This window comes from Fukomys damarensis, unplaced genomic scaffold, assembly GCF_012274545.1.
Source record: "Fukomys damarensis isolate Sample0158 unplaced genomic scaffold, DMR_v1.0_HiC HiC_scaffold_16, whole genome shotgun sequence".
NCBI classification, from domain to species: domain Eukaryota; kingdom Metazoa; phylum Chordata; class Mammalia; order Rodentia; family Bathyergidae; genus Fukomys; species Fukomys damarensis.
In genome coordinates, this window is record NW_022900928.1 from 11769533 (window position 1) to 11787598 (window position 18066).

The following is an 18066-nucleotide window of genomic DNA, read 5'->3' on the forward strand; positions in this document are numbered from 1 at the left end:
AGAAGCAAAGCTTTTGTACATAGGGAGGGGAGGAGGCTTGAGAGGGGAAAGGCATAAAGTAAAATTTTTAATTGAAAAAATTAAATAAATTCCTTATTTCAGCTTCGGGATCTTCTCAAACCCAGTCTGGTGACAATCTGGGACTTAGGGCTGGATTTGCAGGTGTCCAACAGGTAACTAAAAGCAGGCTAAGCAGGGCATAGTGGTGCACACCTGTAATCCCAAGACTCGGGAGGCTGAGTCTGGAGGATCCCTGTGAGTTTGAGACCAGCCTAGGCTACATAGTGAGTTCCAGGTCAATCTCAACTACATAGTGAGACCCTGTCTCAAAAAAACCAAAACTAACTAAATAAATAAATAAAAGCAGCACAGTGACATATGTGCACCTATGTTTATAGTGGCACAGTTTGTAATAGATAAAGTTTGGAAACAGCCCATTTGCCCATCAGTTGGAAACTGGATAAAGAAGATGTGGTTTTTCTATAAAATGGAATACTACTCAGCCATAAAGAATGAGAAATTAGATTCATTCATAGGAAAATGGATACATATTGAGGATATACTCCTACGTGAAATAAATACGTCACACATGTGTAAATACCAAATAGTTTCTATGGTGTGAATAAACTGTAATAGTACATAAGATCCTAATGGGATAATTGACAATGTGAAATAGGAAGAAAAGGGCTAAAGGTGTAGGGAAACTGGGAGGGTAAGGGAAAGGTAACAAGGGAAAAGAAAAAAATATGAGAAAATGCAAATAAAACATTTGTAAATAAGGGGAGGAGGGGGGTGAAGGGAGGGCAGGGACAAGGGGAAAACATGAGAATCAAGACCTGTCATGTAAAGGTACAAGATCCAGTAATGAATGCAACTGCCCTGTATACCTAAAATGTACCAATAAACTCAATAAATAAAATGAAATAAAAATAAATAAAAAGAGGCTAAGTCTGCATCACTGCCTTCATTTCATGTCTCTTTTATTACCTTAAAACTTTGGGACGGATTCCTGTACATGTCTGCACGTAGTATTGCAGATAGGTAAGTTAATTAGATAACTATAGGCAGTTAGACAGGGCCAGCCAACAAGGGGCCAACATGTAGGACATACATGTACTGAGGCCAGAATTGTAAAAGGAGAGAAACTACTACACCCTTGTGCTTCTCCTGGGGATAAATATCAGTGATTAATATTCTAAATAGGTATCAGTCAAGGTGTGGGGGAGGTCTTAACCCAGCCTTTCTAGGAAATATCCCTGACCCACCCTTATCGAAACACCTTGTACTCTTGCTAAGTGACTTGCTCCCCCATGTGACCCCCGTTTAATCAATATCACCTGGGTGACTGTACTTGAGCTCTTACTGGCCGGTCACGGTTTGGCCCCACCTCACGCCCACCTTGTAATTTTCCACTGGGTCTTGCAGTTTTGTCCCTCTTTGTACCTGCCTCACCACATGGTTTTGCTGCATAGACACATCTTTGAGAAGTGGGGTGGAAGGGCAACCCATTTTCGGACGCCCCTTCTGTCTGTCTTCAACAGAAGTTATCTTTCTCAGTAAATTTTTCCTGCTCTTAACCTCCATCGCTCCTAGAATTCATTCTTCGATTTTAGAGAACACGAACTCACACCTCAGGTATCTAGCAGGTTTGGGAGTTACATCTCTTCCCCCTATGTCAGCAGGGTGTGCCTGTATTTCTTGGCCCTGCACGTACCTAGTCATTCTCGTCCTCCTTGAAGACTGAAGACACCAAGATATGCATAACCGCAGTAATTTTCGGGATTTTCATTGTTTCTCGGCTTTTTGGCTAAGATCCATCGTGGGATTTGCAGGCTCCGATGGCCAGGTTTTATGATACCCAGTTCCAGAAATGCCTGGAGCAATGCCTGCAAGTCTCCAGCTCTTGCCATAAATCTGTAATCACCCTGGGTTCTGTTGCCATCTGTTGCCATTTGCCCTGGCACTAAAAATGGAACTTTGAAAGTTAGATTTCTGGGTTTTTTTTTTAAATTAGATTTCTTTCTTTTAGAGATAAGCAATTCCTCCAAACTTCCTTCCACTTCGCCTATAACTGACACCCCCTCCTCTCCTCGGCCCAAAAGCAGGGGCAGAATATGCCCCTGGAGGCAGGAGCCCAGTTTCCTCTCCGCAGCTGGAAGTGGTAAGCAAGTGTAAAGACCTCTGTTGGCTCTCTGTGGCCCTCCACCCTTGCCTGCTATAAAATACCCTTAGCCGCGTGTATGTGGTGAGATGATGATCTGAGGAAAATAGGCCCCTCCATCTCCTTGGAGCTAGCTTTGAACAAATCCCTTTCCCTTTTTTAACCAAAATAAATCGCCTCCTCTGATTCGGTCAGTGAGGAGCAAAGGAACCTGGGCAAATGAGTCTGAGGGTTGGTAACAGGGTCTGCAGCCACCCAGGAGCTAAGTCCTGGCTTCTGAGAGGCCCAGGAGGCTCTTGGGAAAACAGACGGACTGTTCACGGTTGGCCAAACCCATGGTCAGAACTCCAGGACATTTTTGTACCCGAGAATCTCTTTCCTATTCATGGCATCAACTGCCTCCAAGTGCTCTTGTTGGTAAAAGGAAAAAGGTTGGTTGGAGATCTAATGAGCTCTGCCTGGCTTCTCCGTGGAAAGTGCACCTCCGGGGTCCACATCTTCGCCATTCGGACCTTCTCTTGGGTCGCTCAGCAGTGTCATCTGGGTGAAAGGAAGGCTCATTGCCATTGGGGCCATGTGGACTCACCACTGACTGGTGTGAGAAGAGATTCAAACTTAGGAAAAAATTCCCCGGCAATTCTTTTGTTGGTTTGGAGTATTGGTTTCTTTTGGTTTGCTTTGGTTTCTTTTCTTATAACTGCCTTTGTTCTCAGTGGGCAGCAGGGTTTCAGGACCATCTCGAAGCTGCATACTAAATGACTAGGTCTCAGGCAGGATTGTAAGATGGGAGTGGTATAGGACCTCTAATCTAAACAATGTAAGGGAAGCATTATAATGCCCAACCCGCTAGACAATCCAAAACACCAAGTTTGTGTTCTCTAAAGCCGAAGAATGAATTGTAGGAACAACAGAGGTTAAAAGTAGAAAGAATTTATTGAGAAAAAGATAGCATCTAATAGAGACAGAATGGGAACTGGAAAGTGGGTTGCCCGCCCACCCGACTTTTCAAGTTTTTGTTTTGTTTTTTTTCTTCCCTGGTACCAGGGATCATACTCAGGACCTCACAATTTCCAGGCAGGCACTGTGCCACTGAGCTACATCCCCAGCCCAGTCTTTGTTTTTGTTTTTGTTTTTTGAGACAGGGTCTCATTATGCAGTCCAAGCTGGCCTCAAACTCCTGACAGTCCTTCTGCCTCAACACTCCAAGTGCTAGGGCCAGGGATCTGCAAGCACAAGGACCCAGGTTCGATCCCCAGTACCAAAATTAAGTAAATAAATAAATATTCCAAGTGCTGGGAATACAGGCCTGCGCCACTATGCCCAGCAAAAAGGTTTGTTTGTTTGTTAATTTACATTGTATACTCAGTCAAGCCATCAACTTTGATGAAAATCAATAGAGATGTTTTCAGCCACTTACCTTGGAATAGACTGGGCATGTAGCTCAGCCGTACAGCAATTACCTGGCATGCTGAGGCCATGAGTAATGGGGTCCTGGAAGGTTTCCTAGGTTCTTCTGCCAACAAAAAATTGGATGTGGCACATGACAGTAAGGAAAGAGCTGCAGAATTCAATTAGGTGACAGTACGTTCAGGGGTTCAAGTAAGAGGGCTCATGCCTGTAAAAGGAAAATGGCATGAGAGCTGAAGGCTTTGTGCTTAGAGAATTAAAACATGCCAGTGCTGGGCCTGGTGCTGCATGACTGCAATCCCAGCACTTGGGAGGCTGAGGCAGGAAGATTGCCTCAAGTTTGAGGCCAGCCTGGGCTACACAGTGAGTTCAAGGCCTGCCTGAACTACATAGCAAGACCCTGTCTCAATGAAAACCAAAATCAATCCATCAGTCAATCAGTAAATCTTCTTTGACCCAAAAGCTCATTTTTTGCCCTTTTTGAATTTAAAAGCAATTAAAACATTTTTGTTTGCTCTTAAAATGATTTGTGTGCCCTGGGCACTATTTCCACTATGTCTGAAAGATGTATTTATTATTGGTTCCTGATTGACACAGCCAGCCCTTCATGGAATGGTCTCTCTGTTATATTCACTTGGGAAATGAGGGTGAGGTTTTATTGATTATGGGAGGGGGGAATCATCCCACCCAGATGGAATTCCCACTCTACAATGAGAGAGGAAATAATAAGGAAGCCAGAGAAATAATCAAACCGTGCTGCAGATGTGAGCAATTTGCAGAAGAAAAAGAACAAACCACAATTAGCATATGAAAAGGTATTGGGTGGTAGCAGAGGATATGCAAACTAAGACAATGAGATATCTTGTATCCATGGAACTGGCAAGAATCTGTTGGATAATGTCCAGATCTGATGACATGCGGAGAAAATGGCACAGCAATGTATTGCTGGTAGGAATCCAAGTTGGCCGGCAGTTTGCTAGCAGCTACCAAAATCCAAATGCGCAGAACTTCATCCCAGCAAACCAACTTCCAGGTTATCTTTATACCTAACCCAACAACTTGCACAAAAAAAGTAAGCCCGACAATATCCTTTTGACATTATGTATTCGTGACCACAAAAATGTATGACATTGACATAAAATAACAACTCTGCCTTAAAAGGAATAAGAAAATAGTTTATTTTCGGCCAAATAGGCTAACCATGGTCGGGGAACCTGGATTCAAGTTACCCTGAGTGACATATTCCCACCTGGCTCCTGCAAAAGAAGCTCCCTCTTCTGCCCTATTCCTTTCTCTCCTCAGTTCGGAAACAGCTCGGCAGATCCTCCCCATAATAAAGCTTGTAGCGGCCAGGGATTCAGCTCAGTGGTTCTGCCGCCTGCCTCGCAAGCACAAGGACCCAAGTTTGATCCCTGGTACCAAAAACAAAAACAAAAAAGGCTTGTTATGGTCCTGGTTTTCGATTCTTTTTACCTAATACGCTGCCCTGGTTATGCGAGTTTTTACAGTCATAGAACAACAACAACAAAAAAGTTGTGCATCGGGGTTGCCCGGTAGTCTCCTTCTAAAAATGGCTCACCTAAGAAACATCATAAGGTTTTGTGGTGCTCACATCTCCTTCTGGAGTTGGATTCCAGATTCATCTCATCTCTTAACCAAGAACTGGATGAGTCAAGCAAAAAATCGGTGACAAAGTTTATTTGAAAAAGTAAAAGTGAAGAGAGAGGGAGAAACTGGCTCTGCAGAGCGAGCTTGGGCTGAAGACATAAAGTACGTTCTGGTGGACACAGAGCAGGCTACCACGAGGAAAGCAACTGAGTCCTCAGGGGAACTGGCAAGAACTTCTACACACGGGGTCCTGAGAGGTGGTGATGCTTAGATTCTAGGATCCAGCCGTGCCTCTCTTCCAGCCAATCTAAACTGCACCCTACCTCCTATCTCATCAGTACATTTACCAATTCTGTTGATGGAAGCATGAGATAAGCAGGCTACAGAAAAGTGAGGAAATCTCTTCTCAAGATTCAAATGCAAGTGCAAGGCCCTGAGCTCCATCTCTGCTGTGGAAAAAAGAAACAGTCAGATGCTATAGCACTCTCAGCTACCTCAAAATACCTTTGAAACCAGAAAGGACTGAGCTACATCTCCTTTGAGGCATCGTCTTGCTGAGTTGCCCGGGCTGGCCTCAGACTCATTGTCCTCCCCACTCAGCACTGTGAGCAGCTAGGATTGTAGGCATTTGTCACCATACCCGGTGTCAGGAGCAGAGATGTACTACGTGCCAGGAACAGAGACCAGACACCTTTGCACCTTTCCACGATGCCAGAATTTATTGAATAACCATGATTTCATCTTCTGCTTGCCTTGCAGGCACAAGGTCCCGAGTTTGATCCCTGGTACCAAAAAAATTTTTTTTCACAAGCTACATCAATTTCATTGCCCTTATTAGGCCAAGTATTCAAGATTCACTTGGGCCGGGCATGGTGGCGCACACCTGTAATCCCAGCACTTGGGAGACTGAGGCAGGAGGATCGCTGAGTTTGAGACCAGCCTGGGCTACATAGTGAGTTCCAGGTCAGTCTCAACTACGCAGTGAGACACTGTCTCAAAAAACCAAAAAAAGAAAGAAAAAGAAAAGATTCACTTGGTAGCCAAATGAACCAGGAAATCACAGATTCTTTTATTGCAATCTTTTTTGTTTCTTTTGAGACAGGGTCTTGCTATGTAGCTCTGGCTGGTCTTAAACTCACTATGTAGCCCAGGCTGTCCTGGGACTCATGTGATCCTCCTGCCTCAGCCTCCCGAGTGCTAGTATTACAATCTTAAATGCTAATATATATGACACTCAGGTCACACATCAGCCTTTACACAATAATATAGATGTTACAGAATAACTAAGGAAGGTTTAAATTGGCTGCAGAATTTGAAGAGGAAGAATCAAAAGCCAAGGCACAGATTCTACAGAGACATGGAAGTAAGTCGTCAGAGAGATGGCAACATGAGATTACAATCCAGGAAGAACTTCAAGGAGAAAGCCCAGGGCTTGTGGAGAGGTGGTGTTACTGGGTTAGGGTCCCTAAGAGGTTCTTTTCAGGTTCTTGGTGTCCTGAACAAAGACTTGCACAAGACATTAAGGCTGGAAAAGAAACAAGTTCTACAGAGCGAGAGCGAGCTGCTGAGAAGGTTCACGGAGGCCACTAGGATAATGGGGGAGGTCCTTGTGTCTTCCATTCCTAGATTGCTTTTCCCTTGCAAACGAGGCATCTGGGATGTCTGTCCTATCAGAACTCACTTGAGATCTAAGCCGGCTTGCTTTCCTGCCAGATGTAAACGCATTGAAGACGGCACTCTCTGATTGGTCCAGCCATTCCCCTACAACGGAATTCAGGAGCTCCCACAGTTATCCTGGAGCCGGCCTCCTGGGTGTCCCTTGATTGACAGGTCACCCCCACTTGCCCAACCAGTTCACCCCCGCCCCCACCTCCTTCCTCAGTGGGGCAGGCTGCCAGCACAGCTGGTTCAAAGCCTGCATCCAGATGCCAGGCATTGATAGTGGGCTGGGTCAAGCAAGGAGGCTGAGCTGAGCTGAAGCCCGGGGAGCAGAGATCTGGAGCTCGTTTTCTGTCAACCTCCTGAGGTGTTCACTGGGTGGTGTGACAAGACGACAAGTCAGTGTTGTGATGCTGCACCCCAGTGTGGGGTGCTCTGCCTTTGATATGATCACTCACTGGTCTGGTGTATTGGATGAGGTTACAGGCCTGGTTTTCTCTGCTACAACTTAGTCATGTGTCCTTGATTTAATTTCCTAAATTTACAGATGGTACCTTTTTTTCCATCAGCAAGATTAATTTATTTACCATTTATGCCTCATGATTGTGACGTGCAGCTGAGAGTTTTTGTTGTTGTTGCTTGGTGTGTGCAACGTCTTGTGGGTATTTGTACAGACACAATTCCAAGTCATTCTGCCTCGTCTTTTGCATTCAAAACGGAGCAGTCTTGTGTTTTAAAAAAACGAAGTCACTTTGGGCAAAACACAGCTTGAAAGCTACAACTCTCAGCATGTAAGACCTAAAGTCTCACTTCCACTCCACGGAGCGTGAACAGCCGAAAGGCCTCCACGATGCTGGGCCCTAACACCCAGCGAGGCTCCGCGAACACGACAGAGAACCGAGAAACCCAGGAAGGAACACACCAGCCTAGGTGGTAAAAGACCTTTATTAGTCTGGCCAGACGGCACTCCCGGAGCCAGGTGGCTCAGAGAGGCAACTGCTCAGGGGCTGAGGTACTTTTTATAAGGTTTTCTAAACAAAGAGTCAGGGAATTCACAGAACAAGACTGCAAACACATTGCTTATCTTATGCAGGAAATGTTCTAGGGTCACCTTTTGTCAAACCATTTGCCCCTGGGTGGGCTGTTAACCAAGGTAGCAATTAGCATATGAAGAAGCACAGCCTGGCCTATTAGCATGGAGTCACTTTAGCCTATTCAAGTCTTACAAGCATTCCATCTCCCCACAATCATCAGGTTCTACGCAGCCAGTGTCACACAGTCTGTGGGCTCTTGAATATAGATGTGGCTTCTTCAGAGAGTTTCAGCTCACAGTAACATTTGCCCTTCATTAATAATAATTGTGGGGAATCAGGACTTTTTAAAAAAAAAAAAAACATTGTTTCTTTCTTTATTTATTTTTTTTTGGTACTGGGAATCAAACTTCCCAGGGTCTTGCATTTGCACGGCAGGTGCTACACTGCTGAGCTATATCCCCAGCCCACCATTGTTTCTTTTTTTTTGAGATAGGGTCTCACTATGTAGTTGAGACTGACCTGGCACTCACTATGTAGCCCAGGCTGGTCTCGAACTCACAGCGATCCTCCTGCCTCAGCCTCCCAACTGCTGGGATGACAGGCGTGCACCACCAAGCCCGGCTTCCACCATTTTTACTTTAAAGGCCACACTGCAGCTGAGTGGTGAGCCCATAGTGTAACCTTAACTCTCCATCTTGTAAGCTACACACAAAAACTACACACACATCACTAGATGGTCTAACTGCTTAACACGTCTTAAAGATACCATTCCTTCCCCATCCCAATTTAATGTCAGAAGTTCCTTACAAAGCTGTGGGCGGGGGACTTAGCTCAGTGGTTCTGTCGCCTGCCTTGCAAGCACAGGGACCGGAGTTCAATCCCTGGTACCAAAAAAAAAAAGAAAAAAAATAGCACCTTACAAAGCTGAGGATGGGTGGTGCATGCCTATAATCCCAGCACTCTAGAGGCTGAGGCCAGGGAGATTGCCAAGAGTTTGAGGCCAGTCCGGGCTACATAGTGAGTGCAAAGCCAGCCTGAACTGCATAGTGAAACTCTGGCTCAAAAAAAGAAATTTTTATTTAAAATTGACACATATATACTGTTTTAGTTACTTTCTTGTCAATGGGACAAAACACCTGACACCTACGAGTTAAAGGAGTAAAAGTTTATTTGGGCACATAGTTTGTAGAGGTATCAGTCCACGGTTGGTTGGCACCAAGGCAGAGCACTGTGGCAGAGGAAAAACAGTTTCTGCCGTGGCAAGCAAGAGGCGTGAAGCAGCAGACGTCCTTCTCTGTTTCTAGTTAACCCAGGCTACAAGCCTATTGATTGGTGCCACTTACTTAGGGTGGGGCTTCTGTCTTCAATCAATCCATTCAGCCACACTCAGAACTACACTGACCCAGTCAGTGGGCTGATCCAGTTATCACACCCTTAACCCCAGCGTCACACACCCTAGATCCAGCCACCTTGGAAAAGCCCCGCCTATGAGTGCATGACACTTTGCGGGGACATCTAGACAAAAGCCATAACATAGGTACATATATTTTTTCCCCCGATAGCTGGACTACAGACCTCAGTTAACTGTTACCTATTTGTTCATCGGCTTTGTCCGGAAGGACTGTTCCCAGTCATCCCAAGGGAGCGACGCCCATCAAAGATAATGCCAGTCTTCAATCAGCACCTGGTTATCCCTAGAACTGAGACAGATGGAGTATGTGCGTGTGTGTGTGTGTGTGTGTGTGTGTTTGAGACGGGATCTTGCTACGTAGTCCAGGCTAGCCCTTAACTCACTATGTAGCCTAGGCTGGCCTTGAGCTCAAGGCGATCCTGCCTCGGCCTCCTAAGTGCTGGGATTACACATGTACACCACTACATCCACCTATCCATAAACCCTCAATTCCATATTCCTTCACTGTTGGTAAATTCTTTTATCACCTGTAGCACAAGCTCTTCCCATCCCGGCCTCACATGGCAATAGTGTGGTTAAGTAAACTATGTTTTATACTATAGAATATAATGCCAGAACTATAGAAAATAAGTAGATCAATTTGTGCCAACAGGAAATGGGCTAGGGGCATAGCTCAGAGTGAAAGCCCTGCATTCAATCCCGTGTCTCACTCCTCAAATAAACACACACACACAACTAACCTATGTTTCCAAATATACATTTTTGGGGGGTAACTGGGGATCAAACTTGGGATGTTATACTTGCAAGACAGGTAGCAGAAGCACTAAGCTAAGTCCCCGGCCCCTAAATATACATTTTCTAAATTCATATTGATCTATGGATTCGCTAAGACCCAACTACACTCAGACATAAATCCTTCAAATAACAAAGTTCTTCAGTTTTTGCTTTTCATGAAAAGCCTCCAGAACCTACCCAAAGAAAGGTTTGGAGCCAGTTTTTCATGAAGGGACACGCGCAGGAGCAGCCAGCTCAAACAGCGACATTTTGACAGTCTCAATCTCAGAAGCCCCTGGCACAGCACAGAATTAGTCCTTCACAAAAAGACACATGATGACCAGAGCAGAGGATTAGCTCAGTGGTGCTGTACCCGCCTGGCAAGCACAAGGTCCTGTGTTCTATGCCCAGTACTGGAAAAAACAAAAACAACAACAAAAAATGTACACAATGACCAGTTACACCCAGGCAAAAGAATCCTGTAATTCCTTCTTCTTGTAATCCAATCAGCAGGCAACTTCTGCCCTTTCCTTTACTATAAATTTCCCTCTACTAGCCATGCGTGGTGGGTGCACATCTATAGTCCCAGCACTCAGGAGGCTGAGGCAGGAGGATTGCCACAAGATCAAGGCCAACCTGGGTTACCTAGTGCATTCCAGGCCCACCTGAACTACATATAGAGGCCCTGTCTCAAAAATACAGGAATAAAAATTTTTCCCCTCTACCAACTGATTGAGGAGGCAGATTTGAACTTACAGCCCTTGGCCTCCTTGTCAGTGGTCTTGGCCACTTTCTTCATCACTGGGACATAATAGCCAACACCCACAGCTTAATGAAGAAGTGAATTTTGGCTCTTGGCTTCAGTCCGTAGTTGGCTGGCTCCAAGGCAGGACAGCATGGCAGTTGCCGTGGAAGAGGACAAGCTACTCACCTCACAGCAGCCAGAAGCGGAGAGAGGCTCTAGGAAGGAGCCATTATGGAAGATACACGCCCCCAGTGATCGGCCCCCCAGGCCACGCCCCCAGGGACCCAATCTCATCTTCCCAAAGCCAGTCAGCTAGAACACCTCATAATCTAGTCACTTCTCATATGAGGCTTTGTGGGGGACATCTAGATACAAACCACAACTAGTTGACTGCACAATAAACCTTTTCTTGTTTTGTTTTGTTTTGGAAACAAGATCTCATTCTGCAGACTAAGGCAGCCTTAAACTTGTGGGATCCTCCTTCCTCAGCCTCCTGAGAGCTGAGATTAATGGGCATGAACCACCACATTCAGCTCAAGCCTCTTCTTTTGGAAAAGACCTAGGGCCATAGTGTTGGCCTCTATGCACATCAGGAAGCCCTTTCTCCATATTAGTATGCAAATATTCTTTTTTTTTTTTTTTTTTTTTTTTTTTTTTTTTTTTTTTTTTTTTTTTCAGCTAATACCTCGTTTTTTTTTCTTTGTTGTAAAAATTGTGCTTGAGAGGCAGGCACTGGAACCACTGAGCTAAATCCCCGGCCCAATATGCAAATATTCTATGAATCCTATGTAGGTATGTACAGTGCATTTATAAAAGTGTAATACAGGGCCGGGGATTTAGCTCTGTGGTTCTGGTGCCTGCCCCGCAAGCTCAAGGACCCAAGTTTGATCCCTGGTACAAAAAAAAAAAAAAAAAAGTGTAATACAAAAAAAAGTGTAATACATACATATTGTATATTAGGTGTGATTGTGCATATAACAACATCTCAGAGACTGTTGTTCTGGCTCAGCCTTGCAGTCCCAGTAGCTTGGGAGGCCAAGGAGGATTTCAAGTTCAAGTTCAGCATGGGCAATGGCACAATTTAGCCAAACTCTGTCTCAAAAAAAAAAAAAAAGAGAGACAGCGGGGTATGGTGGCTCATGCGTTTAATCCCAGCACTGGGGAGGCTGAGACAGGAGGATCGCTGTGAGTTTGAGACCAGCCTGGGCTACATAGTGAGTTCCAGGTCAGTTTCAACTACATAGTGAGACCCTGTCTCAAAAACAAACAAAAAAACAAAAAACATCCAAAAAATAAAAAGAAAGAGCTGGGCATGGTGGGTACACGCCTGAAATCCCAGCACTCAGGAGGCTGAGGCAAGAGGATTGCCACAAGTTCAAGGCCAGCCTGGGCTACAAAGGGAGTTCAAGACCAGTCAGAAGTACACAAGGAGACCCTGTCTCAAATAAGGAAAGAAGAAAAGAAAGATGGGGTGGGGGAGGAAGAAAGAGGAGGGAGGGAGGGAGGAAGGAAAGGGCTGAGAATGCAGTTCAGTGTGAAGCTCCTGGGTTCAATCTTCAGTACTGGCAGGAAAGAAAACTATCTGACATCCAAGTGTGGTGGCTGATCCTGTATGATCCTGTACTCCCAGCTACCCAGCAAGCTGGTGACTGAGGGCTTGAGTGTGGTCGTTCCAGACCGGCAACCCCATATGGTGGCTTCTCCTGGGAGCGGGGTGAGAGGAGGCTGATGGGACTTGTGTATTATTTATATCGTTTGAAAATTGCTTTGTATTCAAACTGTACCATACACACATTTTTAAAAATACAAGAGAGCTATTTGCCCAAGGACACAGAGCCCCTCCTTTAGCAGAGGTAGGGTGAAAGCCCGGGCCTGTGGCTGGCAAAGATGGAGCTGATTCCATTCTTTCGTGATCACCTTAGTCTCTGGCTTTCTCCTAACTGGGAGCTGCATCTCTCACCTTTATTACCAGAGGAGTTGAGATCTAAACTCACCTGTGCTGCCTCACACCCCATGAGTCTGAGTCCTCTCCACGCTGCTAAAGCCACTTCTGAAAGCCCTGTGTGGACAGAGGCCACTCAGCTACCAGCGGAGCGGAGCATTCAGCAGCTGCACAGGCGGGACCTGCCCTGCCCAGGCCTCAACGGCCACGGGAAGTGAAAAGGAAAACCACTGCAGCAGCTTTTTTCTCTCAGGCAGAGAGACACCTGACACAGCGGTTCATACCTGGAAAATGGCTGAGAGAGGCGAGCATGGCTTTCCTCAGAGACTGAGGAAAGATGTTCATGTGACAGCCCAGAATAAAGCAGAGAGACTACAAGATGACAAGCTGCAGAACCTGAAAAATAAAAACCACCTATTTTGAAACAGGAGTGGAGGTACAAAGAAAACCGTCATACCCTCCTCCACAGAGGCAGACATTTTCTAGATCATCTTCCTGGCTCCCATCCTTTTAGGAGTAACTTTTATACATACATCCATATACGTGTGTGTGCATACCCTAAATTCACTTTTTTACATTCTTTGGTTTGGTTTTGTTTTGTGGTACTGGGGATGGAACTCATGACCTTGCTCTTGCAAGGCAGTTGGTGGCACCACTGAGCTAAATCTCTGGCTCATTTTTTTTTTTTCTTTTGGTACCAGGGATCGAACTTGGAACTTTGCTCTTGTGAGGCAGGCGGCAGAACCACTAAGCTAAATCCCTGGCCCTCGGCTCATTCTTTATTAATTTATTTTGTATGCTAAGTATTGAACTTAGGGCCTCAGGCATGTTAAATTCATGCTCCACCACCAAGTAATATTTCCAGCCCCTTATGTTCACTTTTTAAAAAAAAAACCAATAGTGCCAGGCATGATGACACTTGCCTGTGATCCCAGCACTTGGGAGGCTGAGGCAGGAGGATCCCTGTGAGTTCAAGACCAGCCTGGGCTACATAGTGAGTTTCAGATCAGTCTCAACTACATAGTGAGACCCTGTCTCAAAAAACAAACAAAAAAAATTTTTAAATAGTAAAAACAAACAAATAAAGTGTCCTGTATATTGCTTTTTATTAAGCATTATACTCAGGTACTGTGCCACAAGTGGATTTTTTAAAAATACAAGAAAGCAGGGCTGGGGATTTAGCTCAGTGGTTCAGCCGCCTGCTTCGCAAGCACAAGAACCCGAGTTCAATCCCTGGTACCAAAATAATAATAATAATAATAATACAACAAAGCTTGTAAATAGGGAAGGAAGGAGGGGGTAAGGGAGGGCAGGGGTACAGGGAAAAAATGAGAACCAAGATCTGTCTTGTAAAGGCACAAGATCCCAATGATGAGTGTAACTGTACTGTATGCCTAAAATGTACCAATAGACTCAATGAGAACAAAAAAATACAAGAAAGCTATTAGTACTATATCTTGCCAGCAATGTATCTCAGAGATCATTCTATACACATAAATATTTCTTTGTAAGGAGTGTGTAGTTTTCCACTGTAAGGTTATAACAAAATATACTTCATTCGATTTCCTTTTTATGGACATTCAGGTTGTTTTCAGTCTTCTGTGCTTTTTTTTTTTTTTTTTTTTTGAGACAGGTCTTGCTATGTAGTTCAGGTTGGTCTTAAACTCATCTGTAGCCCAGGCTGGCCTCGAACTCTTGCAGATCTTTGTGCCTCAACTTCCCAGCATGCGTATGGTAGACTACAGGCTTACACTACCACACCTGGCCAATCTTCTGTTTGTTTGTTTGTTTTGTTTTGTTTGGTATAGTACCAGGGTTCGAACTCCAGACCTTACCTTTGTGAGGCAGGCAGCAAAACCACTGAGCTAAATCCCTGGCCCAGTTTTCTCCTTTTTTAAACCACGCTACAATGAATTATTCTGTTCAATTGCTTTGCAGACATATGCAACATATGTAGAACATACACCTAGAAAAGGAATTTCTACACCAGACTAGTGTTTCTTTCTAGACTTTATAGTTAAGGAGAAGTCTACTTTACAGCACAGCCGGGAGTCAAGTGCTGTTTCAGCCACTTATTAGTTGGGAAAATTTGGGCAAATCATCTAATGTATGCCACCATTTCCTCATCACTAATAATACCTTCTTCACTGGGTTGCTGTGGAAATTCAACTGTTCAATATATTAAAACTGCTCACATGCAATACATGCATAGTATGAGGCTTTCGTACATAACTTTATCGAATTGCCTTCATATCCTTTAATGTATATTATTTATTTATGTATGGGGGTGGGGGTTGAGACAGGATCTCACTACATAGTTGAGACTGACCTGGAACTCACTATGTAGCCCAGGCTGGTCTCGAATTCACAGCGATCCTCCTGCCTCAGCCTCCCAAGTGCTGGGATGACTGGCGTGCTCCACCGCGCCCGGCTATCCATTCATCTGTAATAGGCATTTCTAAGATTTAGCTATTATGAGTTGTGCTGCGATAAACGTAAGTATGCATGTATCACTGTAACATAATGTCTATGAAGCTTCGAATTTCATCAATCTAATGGGCAAAAGAGTGTCTCATGATTTCAGATTTCTTCCCACCTCTCTGACTGCTCCTTCATAGACGGCTTTTGCCCACCCCACCCCTAGCCTTGGCTCTCACGACCTGCTCAATACACTTTGCCCACTTGTCTGATCTTTTCCCTACCATTCCAAAAAAAATATGCCCACTATTTATTCTCAGAACACATTTGTATGCTTTCTGGACTCTGTCTCTGCCCAGGTAAGTCCATCGCTTCGAAGTTGCCAGGTAAAATACAGCACGCTCAGGTAAGCTTGCATTTCAGACGAACAATTATTTTTAGTGTGTGTTTTTCACATTTAACTGAATGTCCGCATTTTTATGCACTGAGCCTGGCACCCCTACTCTCTGTACTTTGCGCTACTCATATAGTTAGCACCTTCTGTCTTCTGTTTTTGCTTCTCACGTTTATAGGAGAAAGAAAGCTTTGACCAGGCCTGGGCTGGCTCCTTCCTCTCTGTACTGTCGTGCTAAATTTCATGATACAAGCTGGGCGTGGTGGCGCACGCCTGTAATCCCAGCACTCGGGAGGCTGAGGCAGGAGGGTCACTGTAAATTCGAGACCAGCCTGGGCTACATAGTGAGTTCCAGGTCAGTCTCAACTACGTAGTGAGACACTGTCTCAAAAAAAAAAAAAAAACCAAAAACCAAAACCAAAATAAAACAAATAAATTTCATGATACAGATTTTCTTTACAGGATACAGGAAAATTGCTCCTTTCCCCTTGTTACTGGAATTGGGGATTTTGTCCTAAACAAATTGAGCAGGACACCAGAGAAGAGCAGCGGGATCAAAGGTTTATTTGAAAGAGAAGAGAGGAGGCTCGCCCCACAGAGAAGGGTCAGGCCACTGAGAAGAGCTTGGGCACCCAGCGCACTGTGTGCTAAGCCTGGGGGTTTGAGGTGGGAGTGAGGGCTGGGTCCGAGGAGTGACCGCTGCCCAGGAGCGGCTTCACTTGGCCTCTGTCGGGGGGTGGAGTGAGCTTTCTGTGCCTTAGAGGAATTATCCTGGGGCCAGAGCCCCTTGGGGGTCGCTCTGCAGAGTGGATGGTGTGGTGATTAGGCGGGCACAAGGCCGGGGACTGAGTAGAATCCAACTCACCCGGCTGTGTTTAGACCAGGGCCTCCTGGTTCGGGGTTAACGTTTAACTCGAAAGGTGGATCTAGTCCAGGACAGCCGGCTCCAGCGTGGGCCCTCCCTTTTTTTTTCCCAGCCGTTTCCTTGGTTACCTTATGCCTCAGATGTAGCCCAGCAAGCAGGCTCCAAGGACGGCCGCCTCCCTTTCTCTCTCCAGACTTTCTTCAGCTACCTCATACCTCACCCTCATTCCTCACCTCCCTTCTACATCCAACAGTTTTTCTTGGTGATTTTGAGTAACTAGATATTGGTACCTAACCCAAACTCTATTAAATTATAATGTCATGTTTATGTACTTATACCAGCTCAAGTGGGTTAATTAAAGTATAAAGAGGCATCTAGTCTGGCTAGTCTCCTATATGTTCATGGTTTTATTTGTTTGTTTTCTTTTGGTTTTTTTGCATTACTGGGGATTGAACTCAAGACCTTGCACTATGGAGGCAGGCATGGTGCCACTGAGCTAAATTCCCAGGCCCTTAACTGCAATTTTTTTTTTTTTTTTTTGTACTGCAGGAACGAAGTTTTCTGATGGAGGTGGTCTCCCTCTTTGACCTTTGCTCAGAATATAAATACAAAGTTTTCTGGGCAAAGGGCTATAACAACCTCCTCCCTGTTTTTCTGTTCCTCTTCTTCTGACCCCAAGAGTGAATGTATTCCCCTCCCCGATTACTAGGCAACTACCTAGTAATGAATAAGTTAGAGATAGTATAGGCTTTGCTGAGTACAGAGAGTTTGCCTAATTGTGTAATCACATAAAGTGTTCCTTAAAAATAGAAATACAGTGCCTCCCGCTGAGCTCCTCAGGAGTATGGGATAATTCCCCTCATGAGAATGAGGTATTTCCCCTAAGTGTCCTAATAATAACCCTTAGTAATGGAAAGTTAAAAATAGTATCCATCCTCAGCCCTATATAAGCATGTCTTGAAAATGGGTTGGGGCCTTCAGTTTAAAGCTGCTGTGATGGTGCCACTGGAGGTCCAGGCTCGAGCTTGCAATAAACTCCTCGTGTGTTTGCATCAGAAGAGACTCCGTGGTGGTCTTCTTGGGGATTTCGTGACTTGGGTACAACAGTACCGGGGATCGAACTTGGGACCTTGAGTTTGTGAGCCTCACTGTACAATACTGACACAGTTATTTCATCTCTTCAAGCCTCAAGCTTTTGTTGTTGTTGCTGTTGTTTGGTTTGGTTTGGTACCGGGGATTGAACTCAAGGCAGGCCACCAAACCGCTGAGCTAAATCCCCCGCCCTGTTGTTGTTTTGTTATCATGGTTGGTTTTTCTACTTGGTTTTTTCGAGACAGGGTCTTGCTATGTACCACAAGATGGCCTTGAATTCACATAATCTTCCTGCTTTAGCCTCCCAAGTGCTGGGATTATAGGCACACTTGGCTAAGCCTTAATTTTTCATCTAAAACATAGTAATAAATAGGGGGACTTTTTTTTTTTTTTTTTTTTTATTTTATTGAGTTTATTGGTACATTTTAGGGATACAGTACAGTTACATTCATTGTTGGGATAATGTACCTCTACGTATAGCATATCCTTAGGCATATCTTGAAGATGAACCTCCTTTGATTTTGTTCCCTTGAGAAAAGAATCAAGAAAGTTAAGA